Raw genomic sequence first — 19,207 nt, 5'->3', positions numbered from 1 at the left:
AAAGTGTGGCATTTTAGGTCAAGGAGGAAAAATTAGAGATATTATCCAGAACGTGTGAATTAATGTGTTGAGATTCTTAAAACTATCTATACCTTTGATATGGTGATTGAGAATATATTTCAGTTTATCCTCCCCCAGATTTGCCAATCTCTTGAACTTTTTCCTTTTTTCTCCTTCATTCAGGCTTTCCTAAATGTGGCTCAACTGTTATTCATCCATTCATGCAACAAAATGTTATTTAGTTCCTACTATGTTTCAGACATTATTATTGGCCCTAAACATACAATGATAAATAAAATATAAAATAATAAATTAAATATGAAATTCAGTTTTCTTGTGACAGATAAGAGGAAAGTAATTATCACAAAAAAGCATAAGAATAGTTGGTGACTTAAAATTTTTTAATTAAAAATTAGTGAAATTAAAAAAGAATAGTTGGTAACATAACATTTTAGAGACTTCTTATTCTTTTCCTGCACCTTATAATCCCATGTTCTTTGATTGTCTTTTTTTTCTTCTTACTTGCTTACTTTTTTTTTTTTTTTTAGTTTTTAACTTATTCCTGGGGAGTGTCATTCAGGAAAGGTTTCAACATACCTAAATATATGATGCTTTCTACTAAATCTTTGTACCACTAAATCACCATACCACTGAAACTCACTGAAAATTGCTGTCCCTTAGTGAATTTAAATTTAGCCTCTTAAGAATGAAATTCAATCTTTATTCTGCTTCATTTCTATTCCCCCTTCCCCTCAACCTATCACCAACAAATAAATCTTGTCCTCCTCCTTTAATCTGTTCATGATGAATGACATCACCATCCATCAAACGGTTCAAGTTAGAAATCTGGGTCATTTTATACCCTTTCATCTTTCCTCATTTTTTTCCCCTTTCAAATGCAATTACTTGAGTCCTTGCAATTCAAACACTTTAGCATGTCTCTTGTTATATTTCATTCCCACTTCTCTAAGCTTAGTTCAGATTCTATTATTTCCTCTCAATATATCTTTGCAGAAATCTTCTTTTAGTAGTCCAGTATAATCATGCTTAATAACCACACTTCACCAGATTGACTTCCACTTAAAACTTCTAGTAGCTTTACATTGCTTACAGAATAGAAACCTTAACCTCCTTAAAGACTCAGTCATAGGATCAATATTTGTCTGCAATATCTGTTCTCATTCTCATCGTCTGTAACTCCATGGCTTAGAGCTTGTACTTGAGCACCTATTGAAATGTTTGCATACAATTGTGTGCCCTGAATTTTTGTGTCCTACTCTTTCTCCCTTGAAACATCTTGCCCCTCTTCTGACTAGGGTTTTTCAATTACTTTAAGAATCACAAGAAATGTTACTTTTTCCTTTCTTTACCTTGGTCAGGTGAACTTAGGCCTTTTTTTCCATTTCCAAAGTACCTAGTACATTAAGTATGATTATATTATGTTGTAATACATACTTTAAATTCTATGATAGTAAAAGTGGCTTCTTTCTTCCCTATGAATCCTTAAATTTCAACTAAAAATAATGGTACATATTATAAAGCAGTAGGCTAATGGTTGAAATAATAAATAAAATCATCAGTGTGGTTTAGTTCATTCATGCATAGACACAATATCTAGGTTTCTTCTCTTTGCAAACTTTCATCTCAGGATTCAGCAGAGTAGCACAACCTATGTCCACTTGGCACTGAGCAGGCCCTCAGTAAGGACTGGTCAGATAGCAGGAAGCTAAAGTCCAGGCTCTTTTATCAACTAACTGTGTGAATTTTAATTAGTCATTAATTTTTCTCTAGCCCCACATTCTTCATTTATAAAATGGATATGATTACCTTTGCCATGCTGATCTCAAATAACCACTGTATGATCTAAACAAAATAATGAATATAAAATATTTAGAAAACAATGCAACTCTGTATATGTTTTAAAATACTCTACCATTGATGTATTTGTCTTTAAAGAGATCTAAATCTGAAACCTACCAGAGCTATTGGGTCTCCAGACAGATGAGATTCTTTTGATGTTACAAATGATGGCTTACAGTAGCTACCATGAGAAAAATTCCTCTGCTAGAATTTAAAAGCTCACAAATTAAGATTTCATCTTGTAACGGTGGAGCCACACCCCAAGTAATATAGAGCCCTTGTTTATGCCATAAATCTACATAACTATATTTTAATGAAAGACAGTTAATTGAAAAATATATTGTTTGAATGCTTTATTCCTTATTTTTCCTTTTGTCTAAGAGATATGTTCCTTCCAAGAAGGAAAACGGTTCTGAATGGTACTGAATCTTTACGTCAAAAATTAGTGTGCCACATAAACGTACAGAATAGCACTTTGCCAAAGAATAATGAGTTTCACCATTTCCTAAGATAATACTTACTAGATATTTACTAATATAAATATCAACCAAAATGCAGTATCTTATATTGAGTGCCAATTGCAAAGTGGATTTAGTTTATATATATTCTTGACTTGTTTAAATCACTTTGCAGTTATAACCTTATCAAATCCTAACTTTTGTTGTGTTATTTATACAGATGTTATTTTTAAAACTAAAGGTCCAAGAGATGATAATTAATAGTTGAAATTAAAATTAAAGACCTCAAATCTTCTAACCTACATAAAGTCCCTGAATTTCATTTTGTAAGTCATGACCTATGAGTTCTTTCTGAAGTCCAGTGTCTTCAAAATAAGATTGTCTGTGGATCTCTGTCTAATTAGAAATGGCAGTTAATAAAAATACTTTATATTATGCCGCCAACTACCAATTTATTTCAGTGTTCTATTTCAAGAACCTGAACCAAGCAAAGATTTTGCCTGCACAGAAGTGGCCTTGCCTATCATGATAAACAGCTGAAAAACACACATAAGCTGTATGAACCCGGCAGAATCCATCTGGTGAACCATCTGTGTGAGGACTCACAAAAATCACACCCCATCTGTTGTTTCATTTTCGCTAAGATTGCCAGCCTTGTCCTCACTCCATTATCTAACTATTTTGCCTCCCTGGGGACCTCGTCTGTACATTTGCTTTTATTCCCCATTGGCACCATATATGTAATTTCCAAAGCACTCTCCTCATTTTAAAGGAATTAATTTATGCATTAAATTTGCGCAACTAAGAATCCAAAAGAATTGCAGTAATATCATAGTGCCATTAGAAAATGAGCACATTATTATAACTACCAACTTCTGCCTGGTAAAACCTAAATAGATAGCTTCTTGCCAGACTAATTTCAATGTTGATGTAATGTTTAAATATTTATCTTATCATTCTTCATCTAATCTAATCTCATCTAAATTATCCTAAAACATAATTTTACTGCCTAAAACATTCCCGTTGTCCCACTTCAATCAACACCCATCAATGAGTTTCCATATCTCCAAAAATAAACTCTCTTAAGATTTTAGCTGAAGTTCTCACTTCTTCACAAAACTTTCTTAACTATACCTTGTCATTGTGGGCACAGTCTATACCAGTAGACTTACTTAGTACTTGCTCTGTCATCTTGTTCTGTGTCATCAACATGGTTCTTGTATTTCCATATACTTCCTCTATTTTTGTGGTTTTTCTTTCTGTATGTCTTGTATCCACAAGTGGATATTAAGCCTCCAGGGAATTGGGACAGTATCCCCATTTGTTTTGCTTCTTTAACATTCACATAAATAGCTCTGAGTCCTGTCCACTTAAAAGTATTTTTGTTTAAAGTATGAAAACTTAAGTAAATAACATATTCTGATTCTATTATAGTAAAGCTAAATTTTATTTTATTTCTTTTTACAGCTGCACCTGCAGCATATAGGCTAGGGATCAAATCAGAGCTGCAGCTGCAGGCCTATACCACAGCCATAGCAACAATAGATCCAAGCAGCTTCTGTGATCTACACCGCAGCTTGCAAGCTTGAGGCAATGCTGGCTCCTTAACCCACTGAGTGAGGCCGGGGATCATACTTGAATCCTAACAGAGACAATGTGGGTCCTTAACCTGCTGAGCCACAACAGGAACTTTGAAACATTTCAAAATCAAGAATTATGATGTCTTTGAGAAACTTCAAATTCTATGTCTATAGACAACCGTTAAAGGCAATACAATTCTTGGTAAAATATACTCACTTTTTTTTTTGATCCTGGCTTCAAAATAAACACCAGCTGCATTTGCTCTGGAGATTTTGAAATGACAGCATAATCCACACATCTCTGAAGAGTTAGTCTCTGTTCAACTCTGTAAAGGTGAAATTACATTTTGGGATTTGTCCAAGCATAAGACATATTCTCATAATGTCAGACAACATCTGAGGCCAAAGACATTAGTTGAAAATTATTGCAGTTGCTCTTTATCTATATTTGTGTCTATATCTTTATATCTAAAACAGTATACCTTTGTTTCTATATCAACTTACATAGACCATAAAGACTAACAGAATACAAACACACACACACACACACACACATACTCACACACATGTACGGATGTGAATTCTTACAAATAAGATTATAAAATAGGAGGTGATGCATAAGCACAGTTATGAAGAATGCAGACCTGCGTTTTCTAAGTAGAATAAAAACCCCACCCATCTAAAGACCTGAGAGGAATAACCACATGTATTCCAGAGGAAAATGAATCAATAGTCTTACGTGTTCCATTGTGAAACAGCACTCAATTTTCAAACTATGTATATGCCTTAGAAATTAGGAAGAGATATGAAATAATTACACCAAAATTGTTGTCTTTTTTTTTTTTTTTTTGGTCTATTTATCATTTCTTGGGCTGCTCCCACGGCATATGGAGGTTCTCAGGCTAGGGGTCAAATCGGAGCCATAGCCGCCGGCCTATGCCAGAGCAACAGCAATGCTGGATCCGAGCCGCGTCCGTGACCTACACCACAGCTCATGGCAACGCTGGGTTCTTAAACCACTAAGCAAGGCCAGGGATCGAAGCTGCAACCTCATGGTTCCTAGTCGGATTCGGTAACCACTGCGCCATGACAGGAACTCCAAAATTGTTGTCTTTTTGATGATCAAAAATTATTAAATCACAGAGGAGCTTACTGTGATCACTTGCTCGGAGAGGCTTTCTCTTAGCACCATATCTAAAACAGGTAATGAACTACCTGTCACTTTCCGGTAGTTCATTATTCAAAATACTTATCAAGATATGATTTTTAATTAACTTAATAAGTTGCATATCTTTTTGCTGTCTTTCCTCCATAAAAATATAAATTTTCTGAGTGTTCCCTTGTGGCTTAGTAGTTAGGACTTGGCACTTTCACTGCTGCAGCCCAGGTTTAATCCCTGTCCCTGGTCTGGGAACTGAGATCCCACATCATATGCTGCGGCCAAAAAAAAAGAAAAAAAAAAATCCTAGAGAGTAGGGACTTTGCTTTGTTTTCTTTTGCCCCCCGCCCCCACCATGCTTGGCCCAAACCAGCCGCATAATACACATATTCTTCTCTAAGGAATGAGAATCAAGAACCTCTAAGAGTGTCAGCTTTTTCTCTTTAGGGACACATCCCAATTCTGTTATTCTAAACTCAACTCATACTCCTCCTGAGTCAGTAATTCTAAATCCAAATAGCTCTTACATTAAATTATCTTAAATAACTGCATGGATGTTGTTCACATAGCCCAGCCTTTCTGGCAGAAGATGAAAATAGCATCACAATAATTAAAAGCACATATGTCTTTCTCTCTACATACTAAAGAATGTAAGATGTCTTCAGCTTCCTACCAGTAGTTTTCTACACCTCCTGGAGTGTGTTGCAAATGTGCTTCATGAACTGATTTTCTGAGCCTGTCCCTGCCTACCTCCAGGTCTCTGTGATGCTGGTGTCACTACTCTTAATGACAAACGTAGGAGCCCACAGTGCCACTAATCTAATGAGCCTACCAAGGGTGACAAGGGCTCTAAATTGGACTCCATCAAAGAGGACCTTCCTGCTGCCTGCGGCAGTTGCCGTGGCATCCATCCCCAAAGCTTCTGCTGAAGGGCTGTTTCTACTGATTATCATAGTGAAGTTGTCAATGTCCAATGTTGAGGGAACTTACTGATGTTTGTCTTGTGTTCTTGTTGAAATCAGTGGGGTTTCCCCTCATGTTTGAGACGCTGCTGGCAAAAACATACCTGGAGCGTAGGTGTTCAACTCCTTGAGTAGATAGTACTGGCAAGAACAAAGGAAATTTTACTTGAAACTCATCTTTCATTTTCCGTGGTCTTGCCTAAGGACTGAGGTAGGTAATACCTGGCTCTGGGTTGAGGGATTAACTAAGAGACAGCTATGACCCTTCTTCTCTGATCCTGACCCACCATCCTTGAAACAAAACTCTATATCACAATATTCTTAGTGTGAGTTCTTTCTCATGAGGCACCTTGTTCTCTCCCATGAATCTTAGGGTGAATATAACTTAGTCTCAAGCTGGGATGCCTGCTACAGAAAGTACAGTGACTGAGCATCAGTAAATTTTAAAGGCTTTTGAGTGTGGTTCAGTATAAAGGGTAAGCATGAAAGGACTGTAGCTAGCAGCCTTCTCAGGAGGAACAATATTCAAAGGCTCTTTGATGGAAACCAGGTGATATTTTTTTCTTTTCATACCTGGAGTGAGGCAGCAGAGCAGCACTACGTCTACACCTCTAAGCAAACAAGTCAGATGTGCAGCAGCAGCTAGCTGTGACCCTAAGATGGTAATATTCTGGCATATTTTGAGAAATGGAGTGTGAGCCATCTTCTTTATTTAAGGAATTGTTATGACAGGTCTGGATTGTTAGGTTGCAAATTCTCAAAACCTGGCACCTGTAGGAGTGTGATTTGTGTTACTGGCAGAGATACACAGTACATCTAAAAATAATAAACAGAATTAGACAAGCTTAGGATTTTGTGTCGTGACACATTCAGGCTGCAGGGTGGTGCCACCTATTGCGCTGAAACATCTGACAACCCACTAGGGATTGGGTTAAGGATTTCCAAGGGAAGTTTGGATGCTTCCCCAAGTCTCTGTTGGCAAGATGCAACCAAATGTTTGGCTTCTTCGTCAGTTTAGTGAAACTCAGAGACATTTGTAAAATATTAGAATCTTCAAAAAAGAAAAATCTCTGAACATTAACCAAAAAATTATATTTGAATATAAAATGTATCTTTTTTATATATGTGAACTTATTTTTAGCTACTCCCTTGCACTTTTTTCAGAATGCATCAGAATACACTAGTTAGCCAAGTAAAGACAACTTCTCATCCTTGTTTCTGAAGAAAATCAAAGCACATGGCTAGAAGTGCATTTTATTCAACAATTTTGTACGCAAAGTGTGAATGGGGTTCTTTCTAGATATTTAAGGCTGAGAAATTAGGTACTAAAATAAGGTAAGAGTTATACCGCAGGAAATACATGACATTTGAAAACCTACAACACTCTTACATGTTTGAGGGGTCATCCATATAATGTTATATTCTCACAGTCAAAAGTAGAAAATGGACTATTAAACTGATACTCTGTATAAAATTGCTCAATATATCTAGCATACTCTATTTTGCAGTTTACTTAGAAGTACTTTTAGTGTTATTCCCCATGCTTTAATGGTATATAAAAGCATAAGCCTGTCAGAGAAGTGTAGTGCAATGCCATATAATTGTTAGATAGATCAGCATTGTCAATGACTTTATTTGAACTTTATTGATTTACCTTATATTAGATGATACTCTGGTCCACATAATGTATTTAGCTGTCAAGTTGCAGTAGCTCTTGAACAACTAGATTTTATAATAAATCCACCTTGTGGTTTGAGAGAGGAAAAATGTGGTGGAATAAGCAACTGCAATAATTATATGGTCATTAATTCCTAGCTAGCTGTCTCTTTGCATTCCTTCCATATATAGGCATTTCTTTGAGTAAATCTTGAAGATAGATCACCCAACCTCCTCCTGATCTTATATCCAACTAAGAACGTTAGAAGTCAAGAGCTTACTTAAAATACATATATACTAGTTTAGTGTTTGTTATGTATCAAGGTGTATGTATGCAACCAGGATTTATAAATTGTACAAGTACATGAGGGTGTTCCAGTATAATGAGAAAAAGACACATAAGGCAACATAAAAATGCAGTAAGAGAGTACTGAATAGCATATAAATCTTTTACCTCCTTGGTCAGTTGTATTCCCAGGTATTTGATTTTTTTAGGGTGAAATTTTAAAAGGTATTGTATTTTTGTATTCCTTTTCTAATATTTCATTGATACTATACAGAAATGCGACTGATTTCTGAATGTTAATTTTATATCCTGCTACTTTGCTGAATTTGTTGCTCAGTTCCAGTAGTTTTGGGGTTGAGTCCTTAGGTTTTTGTGTATATAGTATCATGTCATGTGCATAGAGTGACAGTTTTACCTCTTCTTTTCCTATTTGGATGCCTTTTATTTCTTTTGTTTGTCTGATTGCTCTGGCTAAGACTTCCAATACTATGTTGAATAACACTGGTGCAAGTGGGCATCCTTGTCTTATTCCAGATCTTAGTGGGAAGGATTTCAGCTTTTCTCCATTGACTATTATATATGCTGTGGATTTGTCACCAATGGCTTTTATCATGTTAAGGAGAATACACCTGACCAAGGAGGTAAACGAATATATGCTGAGGACTATAAATCATTAATCAAGGAAATTAAAGAAAATGCAAAGAGATGGAAAGATATTCCATGCTCATGGGTTAGAAAAATTAATATTGTAAAAATGACCATACTACCCAAAGCAATCTACAGATTCAATGCAATGCCTATCAAATTACCCATGACATTTTTTACAGAACTAGAACAAACAATCCAAAAATTTATATGGAACCACAAAAGACCCAGCATTGCAAAAGGAATCCTGAGGAACAAAAACCAAGCAGGAGGCATGACTCTCCCAGACTTCAGGCAATATTACAAAGCCACAGTCATCAAGACAGGGTGGTACTAGTACCAAAACAGACAGGCAGACCAATGGAACAGAATAGAGAAGCCAGAAATAAAGCCAGACACCTTTGCTCAATTAATCTTTGACAAAGGAGGCAGGTACATAAAATGGGAAATGACAGTCTTTTTAGCAATCATTGCTGGGAAACCTGGACAGCTGCATGCAAATCAATGAAACTAGAACATGCCCTCACACCATGCACGAAAATAAACTCAAAATGGCTTAAAGACTGAAATATAAGACAAGACCCCATCAAACTCTGGGAAGAGAACATAGGCAAAACATTCTCTGACATCAACCTTATGAATATTTTCTCAGCTCAGTCTCCCAAAGCAACAGAAATGAAGGCAAAAATAAACAAATGGGACCTAATCAAACTGACAACCTTTTGAACAGCAAAGGAAACCAAAAAGAAAACAAAAAGACAACTTACAGCATGGGAGAAAATAGTTTCAAATGATGAACTGACAAGGGCTTAATCTCTAAAATATACAAACAACTTGTACAACTCAACAGCAAAAAAGCCAATCACCCAAATGAAAAATGGGCAAAAGTCCTGAATAGACATTTCTCCAAGGAAGATGTACAGAGGGCCAAAAAGCACATGAAAAAATGCTCAACATCCCTGATTATTAGAGAAAAGCTAATCAAAACTACCATGGGGTACAACCTCACACCAGTCAGAATGGCCATCATAAATAAATCCAGAAATGAAAAATACTGGAGAGGGTATGGAGAAAAGGGAACCCTCCTGCACTTGTTGGTGGAAATGTAAGCTGGTACAACCACTATGAGAACAGTATGGAGGTACCTTAGAAATCTATACATAGAACTACCATATGACCCAGAAATCCCACCTTTGGTCATATATCCAGACAAAACTTTCATTAAAAGAGTCACATGTACCCGCATGTTCATTGCAGCACTATTCACAATAGCCAAGACATGGAAACAACCTAAATGTCCATTGACAGATGATTGGATTAAGAAGACGTGTGTGTGTGTGTGTGTGTGTGTGTGTGTGTGTGTGTGTGTGTGTGTGTGTGTAATATATATATATGCAATGGAATACTACTCAGCAATAAAAAGAACAAAATAATACCATTTGCAGCATGGATGGAACGAGAGACTCTCATACTGAGTGAAGTGTGTCAAAAAGAGAAAGACAAATACCACAGGATATCACTTATATCTGGATTGTAATATATGGCACAAATGAACCTTTCCACAGAAAAGAAAATCATGGACATGGAGAATATACTTGTGGTTGCCAAGGGGAAAATGGAGGGAGTGGGATGGATTGGGAGCTTGGGGTTAATAGATGCAAACTATTGCCTTTGGAATGGATTAGCAATGAGATCCTGCTGTGTAGTCCTGGGAACTATGTCTAGTCACTTATGATGGAGCATGATAATGTGAGATAAAAGAATGTGTACATGTATATATAACTGGGTCACCATGCTGTACAGTAGAAAAAAAATAATGTATTGGGGAAATAAAAATAAATAAATAATGAAAGCCAAAAATAAAAAATAAAAAAATAAAATCCTTCAGAATGTCAAAAAAAAAGTACTGAACAAGATGTCCTGCACAAAGAAGTTACTTTTCAAATTGAAAAGCTTAATATAAGCTCCCAGAAAAGTGTCTAATGCAAAGTATATATGCAATAGAAGTTAAATGATAATATCATTACATGAATAGTTTATTTTTATATGATTCCTGGAGAGCAGAGACCAATCACTTGCCATTACAAGCATTATTTTCATCTATTAAACTTTTTAGAAATAAGTTATTAGGTAACATAGTTTCCCATATATTTCAAATAGACATGTTTGTATTAAGATGGTAACAAACTCTTTATTTTCATCCTTATATCATTCTAATTTGTAAATTTGTATACTGTGTGGTTTTCCACAATACCAGTGTTTCAATTAGTTTATCTTGAAAAGTATAAAAAGGCCAAAACAGATGGAATACTTATTCATTAAAGGATTTCTTATTTTAGAAAATAATTAAAGTTTAACTATTTTCTTCAATGAATTCATAAAAGCCTGTATGCAGTCATCAAAACACTAGCCCAGATTTCTCTCTCACACAGCAAAAAGCTCATTGTTCTGATATGTTCAAGCATTATGATCTTAATGCACTCAATTATTCAGCATTTTCTGTTATTTGTTGCAAAGACCTTTGGGCTTATGTTTGACTTATAACCATTGTATATAGTTTAGGAATAATAATTTTATTAAGTGCATGGTCTCAACCTGAAATGCTTAATAGTCTCTAAAGAAAACACAACTCCAGGGAGTTCTCATTGTGGCACAGCAGAAACAAATCTGACTAATATCCAAGAGGATGTGTGTTTGATCCTTGACCTTCCTCAGTGGGTCAGGGATCTGGAGTTGCCATGAACTGGGGTATAGGCTGAAGACATGGCTCAGATCCTACATTGCTGAAACTGTGGGTGTAGGCCTGCAGCTGCAGCTCAGATTCAAGCCCTAGCCTGGGAACTTCCATATACTGTGGATGTGTTTCTCTATAAAGCAAAAATAAATGAATAATAAAGAAAACACAGTTCCACACAGTGTTGCTTCTTTAGTCAATGTTTAATGATGACCACCCGGGAGGGGAAGGAAATATGTGGTTTGAGCAACAATTTTGCTAAATATGAGTGAAACTCACATTTGAAGGAAAGCTAGTTGTGGGATGAGAGCTGAGTTAGTTTCTGAGGGAGTTTGATGAACAGCATCCATTTATCTTCTTGACTCTGAACAAAATGAGAAATAAGAAAAGGAGTAAGGCATTTAAGGTGAATGCTAAATTGCTATTATTGCTAGACAAAGCCTGGCTGAGGACACTGTTCAGTGGCCAGCAGACAGGACTGCAAGTTGAAGTGTATGAAGGTAGAAGGAGTGGCCTAACCTGGTGGAGGAAATGAGAGGGTGGCATGTCTCTGGACATCCCAAAACAATAATACAACAGACTAAACATGGGTCTGCTTTTCATTGTAGCCACTCCTCGGCAATCCTCAACAATATTAGTAGTGTAGAATTTCTTCCTTCCCCAGGGAACCACCCCACCTCCCTCCACCTTGGTGCACCGTCTCTATCAGGCAGTGTATTGACTTCATCTAACCCAGGAGGAGGACAGAAACAGCCACCAGAGAGGGAGTGGAAGCGAACTCTTACTTCCTGAAAGAAAGAAGGGAAAGACTGAGCTTGGCCTGCCTTTGCCTTTCTTTCCCAATTTACCAACCATACAAATTGTTCTACTTCCTTTTTTGGGCAAAATAAATAAAAGAGAGGACAGAAGTAGAATAGGGATTAAAACTGCTAGTGCTAGCCAACTTCCAGCATTTGCTTCTGCTTATGATAATCTCTATGCTATATTAATGTTATGTGAGAACATACTTTTTTGCGGGGAAGGTGGGGGACACATTCATGGCATGCAGAAGTTCTTGGGCCAGGGAAGGAACCTGTACCACAGCCACAGTAATGACAACACAGTATCCTTAACGCACTGAACTACCAGGGAATTCCAGAATTTACTACTTTAATTTGAAATTACACCACTCCTAGTTTTTTTATCTCAAAAGAGTATTGCAGGATTTGGAATTTCCACTTCTTTGCCTAAGTGATATGTTATCTTAAAAACTAACTAACAGATACCTATCTGGCATTCTGACGTATGTTTTAATAATTTATTAAATATGGAGTAATATATTTACAATGTTTAAATGGATAGGTGTGTTAAAAATATGAATTTAATGATTTATGGTAATTAATACTTTTGTAAGGCTAATTTCTAATGTACTTATATTAGTCTTAAATTGCATGTAGAATTAGACCTTATAATTTGCTCTTTTGAGATCGCAGTAGCTTTGGAATAAAAAACTTAATCCAAGTGAAATTCTTTAAGTTTCATGATAAAAAGGGCTTTGAGAATAAATAATTGTTGGTATATTTTAATTTCATTATACAAAAATCATTTTAAGTCAGAAAATATATCAAGGAATATATAATGTTTCCAGAAGTTAAATTTTACAGATATTAGATTCTAGGATAAAATAGAAGTTTGTGCTAATTCCTATTTTCACATTATCAGAACACCTTCAGTTCATCATGCATACAGACTTATAGGCAGTACACAGTTACTTTCTGTTCCACCATTATTTACTTTTTAAAAATTGAAGCATAGTTGATGTATAATGTTATATACGTTACAGGTGTACTATGTAGTGTATCACAATTTTTAAAGATTATCCTGTATTTATAATTATTATAAAATCTTGGCTATGTTCCCTGTGTTGTATAATATATACTTATAGCTTATTTTATACATAATGGTTTGTACCTCTTAATCTCCTACCCCTCCCCCTTCCCTCACCTCACTGGTAACCAGTGGTTTGTTCTCTATCTAAGAACTATTTCTTTTTTGTTATATTCTCTAATTTGTTGTATTTTTTTAGGTTCCACATATAAGTGATATCATATAGTATTTGTCTATCTCTGTTTGACTTATTTCACTCAGCATAATACTGTCCACCTGTGTTCTTGCAAAAGGAACAATTCATTCTTTTTCATGGCTGACTAGTATTCCATCATGTGTATAACATGCATATAACATATATATTTGTACACATATGTATATATATCTTTCACATCTTATCCATTCATCTATGGATAGGCACTTAGCTTGCTAAGTGTTATGTTTTAGTAATCATAAATAACGCTGCTATGAATATTGGAGTGCATGTATATTTTTGAAAAAGTATTTTTTTCTCTAAGATCAGGAATCTAACATGATGATACACATTCTTGCCACTTTAATTCAGCACAGTATTGGAAGTCCCAGCCATAGCAATCAGACTAGAAAAAGAAAGAAAAGAAAGCCAAATTGGAAAAGAAGAAATAAAACTGTTACTTTTGCAGATGACAGTATACTATACATAGAAATCTCAAAGATGCCACTAGAAGGCCCATCAATGAATTTAGTAAAGTCTCAGGATACACAGATAATATACATAATTTTTTTGCATTTCTATACAGTAACAATGAACTATCAGAAAGAGAAATTAAGGAAACAATCCCATTTACCTTTGCATCAAAATGAGTGAGATACCTAGGAATAAAGCTACCTAATAAGGTAAAAGATCTGTACTCCAAAAACTATAAGATGCTGATAAAATAAATTAAAGATGACACAAGCAGATGGAAAGATATACCATATCCTTGGATCAAAATAATAATATTATTAAAATGTCTGTTGTGCCCAAGGCAATATACAGATTTAATGCAATCTCTGTATAAAATATGTGTTCTATTTTAGATTATTTTCCATTATAGGTTATTATAAGATATTGAGTATAATTCTCTGTGTTATAGAGTAGGTCTTTCTTGGTTATCTATTTTCTATAAGTGGTTCATATATGTTAATTCCAAACTCATAATTTAGCCCCCCTCTTTCTCCTTCGGTACCCATAAATTTGTTTTCTGTGTCTGAGAATCTACTTAGAGAAGATAAGGCATGCAGTAACTCTAGAGAGTGGATGGATGAGATAAATTTATTATTATCACAAGGAAGAATTAAGAATATAGTCAAATTTTAGCCAGACTCTTCATGAATAAAGGGGAAAGGGCTCAAATCAATAAAATTAGAAATAAAAAAGGAAAAGTTACAATGGACACCGTAAAAATATAAAGGATAAGAAGAGAGTACTACAAGCAACTGTATGCCAATAAAATGGACAACCTAGAAAAAACGGACAAATTCATACCAAGGTACAACCTTCTACAACTAAACCAGGTAAGAAATAGAAAATATGAATAGACCAATCACAAATACTGAAATTGAAAGTGTGATTTAAAAACTTCTAAAAAACAAAAGCCGAGAATCAAATGGCTTTACAGGTGAATTCTATTAACATTTAAAGAAAAGTTAACACCTATTCTAGTGAAACTATTCCAAAAAATTGGAGAGAAGGAATACTTCCAAACTCATTCTATGAGGCCTATATCTCCTTCATACTAAAACCATACACAGGTACAACATAAAAGGAAAATTATAAAGCAATAATACTTATGAACATGGATGCAAAAATTCTCAATAAAATATTAGCCAGTTGACTATATTAAAAGGTTCATACACCATGAGCAAGTGGAATTTATCCCAGAGATACAAAGAAGGATACTTCAGTATACACAAATCAACCAATGCAATACACCATACACATTAACAAATTAATAAAAACCATATGACCATCTCAGTAGATACATAAAAAGCTTATGACAGATTTCAACACATATTTTTGATTAAAAAAAAAAACTCTCCAGCGAAATTGGGCATAGAGGGAACATAACATAGTAAAGGCCATTTATGACAAACCCATAGCTGTCATCATTCTTAATGGTGAAGAACTTAAAGAATTTCTGCTAAGACCAGGAACAAGACAAGGATATCCACTGTTACTACTTTATTCAACATGGTTTTGGAAGCACTAGCCATGGCAATGAGAAAATAAAAAGAAACAAAGGAATCTAAATTGGAAAGGAATTAGAAAAACTCACTGTTTGCAGATGACATGATACTATACAAATAAAACCCTAATGATGCCACCAAAAAACTACTAGAGCTGATAAGTAAATTTGGTAAAGTTGCAGGACACACAATGAATACACTGAAATCTCTTGGATTCCTATACACTAACAACTAAAGATCAGACAGATAAATTAAGGAAACAGTCCCATTAACCACAGCACCAAAAATAATAAAATACCTAGGAATAAACCTACCAAAAGAGGCAAAAGACTTATACTCTGAAAATTATAAGATGGTGATGAAATAAATTGAAGAGGACACAGATCGAAAGATATGCAATGTTCTTGAATTGGAAGAATCAGTATTGTCAAAATAACAATGCTACCCAAGACAATCTACAGATTCAGTGCAATATCTATCAAATTACCAATGGCATTTTTAACAGAACTATAATAAAGAATTTTAAAATTTGTATGGAAACACAACAGACCTCAAATAGGCAAAGCAATCTTGAAAAAATAACTGGAGGAACCAGAGTGTAGTACGAAGACCTTAGAGTATACTACAAAGATACAGTTACCACAACAGCACCATACTGGCACAAAACAGAAATATAGATCAGTGGAACAGGATAGAAAGCCCTGAGATAAACCCAAGTGTTTATGTTCAACTAATCTATGACAGAGGCAAGAACATACAATAGAAAAAAGAAAGTTTCTTCAATAGGTGGTGCTGGGAAAATTGACAGCTACATGTAAAAGAATGAAATGAGAACACTCTCTAACACTGTACACAAAAATAAACTCTTAATGGATTAGCAATCTAAATGTAAGTTCAGATACTATAAAACTCCTAGAGGAAAACAGGCAAATCACTCTTTGACATAAATCACAGCAATATCTTTCTTGATCCACCCCCTAGAGTAATGAAAATAGAAACAAAAATAAACCATTGGGGCCTAAATAAACTTAAAAGCTCCTGCACAGCAAAAGAAACCATGAAAATGAAAAAAAAAACAAAACAAAACAAAACAAAGACAACCCACAGAATGGGAAAAATCTTTGCAAACAAAGCAGCAGTTTGTATATTGATCTCCAAAATATACAAACATCTCACACAGCTTTCTATCAAAAGTACAACAAACAGTCCAATCAAAAAATGTGCTGAAAACATAAATAGGCATTTCTCCAAAGACAGACAGATGGTCAAAAAGCACATGAAAATATGCTCAACATAGTTAATTATTAGATAAATGAAAGTCAAAACTACAGTGAGGTACCACCTCACAGCAGTCGGAATGGCCATCATAAAAAGTCTACAGGCAACAAATGCTGGAGAAGGTATGGGAAAAGGAAACCTTCCTACATTGTTGGTGGGGATGTAAACTGGCACAGCTACTATGGAAAACAATATGGAGGTACCTTAAAAAATTAAATATAGAACAATCATATGATCTAACAATCCCACTCTTGGGCATCTATCCAGAGGAAATAATAATTTTAAAAGATACATGCACCCCAGTGTTCACTGCAGCACTATTTACAATAGCCAAGACATGGAAACATCCTAAATGTCAATTGACAGAGGATTTGATAAAGAAGGTATGGTACATATCTACAATGGAATAGTACTCAGCCATAAAAGAGAACAAAGTAATGCCATTTAGCAACATGTATGCAACTAGAGATTATTATATTAAGTGAAGTAAGCCAGACACAGAAATACAAATATCATATGGTATCATTTATATGTGGAATATAATTTTTAAAACTATACAAAAGAACCTGATTGTAGGACAGAAACAGACTCAAAGATTTTGAGGTCAAACTTAGAGTTACCAAAGGGGAAACTCTATGGGGATGGATTATTTGAGAAAATGAGTCTGGCACATGCACACTACTATATACAGAATAGATAATTAACAGGGACCTACAGTGTAGTATAGAGAGGTTTACTCGATGTTCAGTAATAATCTCTATAGGAAAAGAGGATGATATATGTGTATGTATAACTTATTCACTTTCCTGTAAGCCTAAAGCTAATTCAATGTTGTAAATCAACTATACCCAATAACTTTTTAAATGAATAAATAAATAAAAGGAACATATTCACCTTAATGGCCATAAAATTAAAAGGATATGGTCTTTCTCTAGAGATCTTAGATCCTTCTATACGACCACCTATGTGGTTCTTCTGTTTGAAGAAGTTATCAAAAAAGACACTTGGGGAATATTGATAATATTCCATACATAATTAGAACTCTCCTAATAAAGAGAGACCTTAGTTCCAGAATGGAAATCAATTAGAATTTGGTACATGCTCAGGAACTATTTTGGGTCCATGGTGATATAACTATGGCCACTGCCAGTTGTATTTAGAGCTCTGAATATGTGTCGGGTGCTAAGCTAGACTTTAAATTTAATACTCCATCTATCCTTCACTGCAAAATTATAAAACAAAAATCAATTTATTTTTAGACTAGCAAACTGCATTTAGAGGTATTCAGTAACTTCTCTAACACTGAGGCTCGTAAAATCAATGTCATAATATTTAAATCCATGCAGTAACATAATCTCTCACTTGCCAATGACTTCTGAAAGAATATATTACCATTTAAAAGTAGCTTCTTTCAAAAGCCCATAAAGGGTCTGATTTTCTTCATTTAATTAGTCTAAAGCCACTCAAAACTTATTCTACAATTATCCTTTTGTGTTTTGACTCCTAAGAATGTCCTTCTTCTTTTGTAGCAATGTAATTCAACGACAATTAATTATTTATTAATTTCAAGTGTTAAAACTGAGTAAGTTGGAGAATGCATCCATATTTACATAAACATCTTAGAAAATGTATGCATATCCCCTTCTGTAGACACCTTCCCAATCTAAAAACCTGAAAATCTTGTCTCTCTCTCACACCCTTTCCTGTTTGTTCTTTCTAGGACCTGGTTCTAACCTGATATTTTCTAATCTATTTCTTGATGACCTTCCAACCTTAAGTTTATCTTTTCCATCCTTCTTCCTCTAAAGGCCCTTACTTGAAAATCAATCTCCACATCCCACTCTCTGCAGATTTCCTGCCACAACTTTCAGAAATAATGATTCATAATTCCTTTATCTGCTGACTCTGCCCCAACCTCTTCATTTGTTACCATTACTACAACCCAACTAATATCCTAGATTCCAGTATTAGCTCTCACACACATACGTATGCATTTAGTCTTTACCCTAAACAGTAGTTTATTTAGCATCTACTGTATGCGAGGCAGTGAACATAAATAAAATTACGTTTCAGTTATTAAACCAAAAATATTATAATTGTTGAAAGTTGAGAGGTGAGAATCATACTGGAATTAGGTTTACAATAGAGTTTTTTGTTCTAAATTCAGTACCTGAGGTCAAAACCAAATAAATGAACAAATTCAAAAAATTATAGTTGAAATAGTTTTAGAGATAAATATGAATTCTCTAGTTAAGTCTACACAAAGAGCTTTTTGTTTATCATTAATTATCTCTTCATTTGAAAACAAGAGTGGCTTAAATCTGAGGGTCAAACTGTATGAAAAAATAAGAATCTTTTACACTCAGTATAGTGAGATTCTCATATGAGAAGCCCTTGGAAATTGAGACTGAGCAAAGAGCAAAGAACAAAGTTCATATCTATACTTTTAGATTTCTCTGGGCATAAGCTCATTAAGTAGAATAAGTCAAAATATCATACATTGCATACGTTGCTA

At 34.8% G+C, this 19,207-nt stretch overlaps 1 protein-coding gene across 1 annotated transcript in view; it reads right to left on the bottom strand.

The window, feature by feature from the left end:
• Positions 1-879: 879 nt before the first annotated feature.
• The window catches only part of LOC146400818 (uncharacterized), a 1,118,839-nt gene continuing 1,100,511 nt past the window's right edge, over positions 880-19,207 (bottom strand). The window contains exon 6 of the transcript XR_014812606.1: positions 880-4,224. The gene's annotated coding sequence lies outside the window, so the exon portion shown is untranslated. The remainder of the gene's footprint in view (positions 4,225-19,207) is intronic.

Source organism: Sus scrofa, chromosome 8 (genome assembly GCF_054392235.1).
Source record: "Sus scrofa isolate SSC_HxYL_T2T_F1_AM1 chromosome 8, Sscrofa_HxYL_maternal_Yorkshire_Landrace_v2.0, whole genome shotgun sequence".
Taxonomy (NCBI): Eukaryota; Metazoa; Chordata; class Mammalia; order Artiodactyla; family Suidae; genus Sus; species Sus scrofa.
The sequence above is the reverse complement of the archived record's forward strand: the minus strand, read 5'-3'. Positions and strand labels throughout refer to the sequence as shown.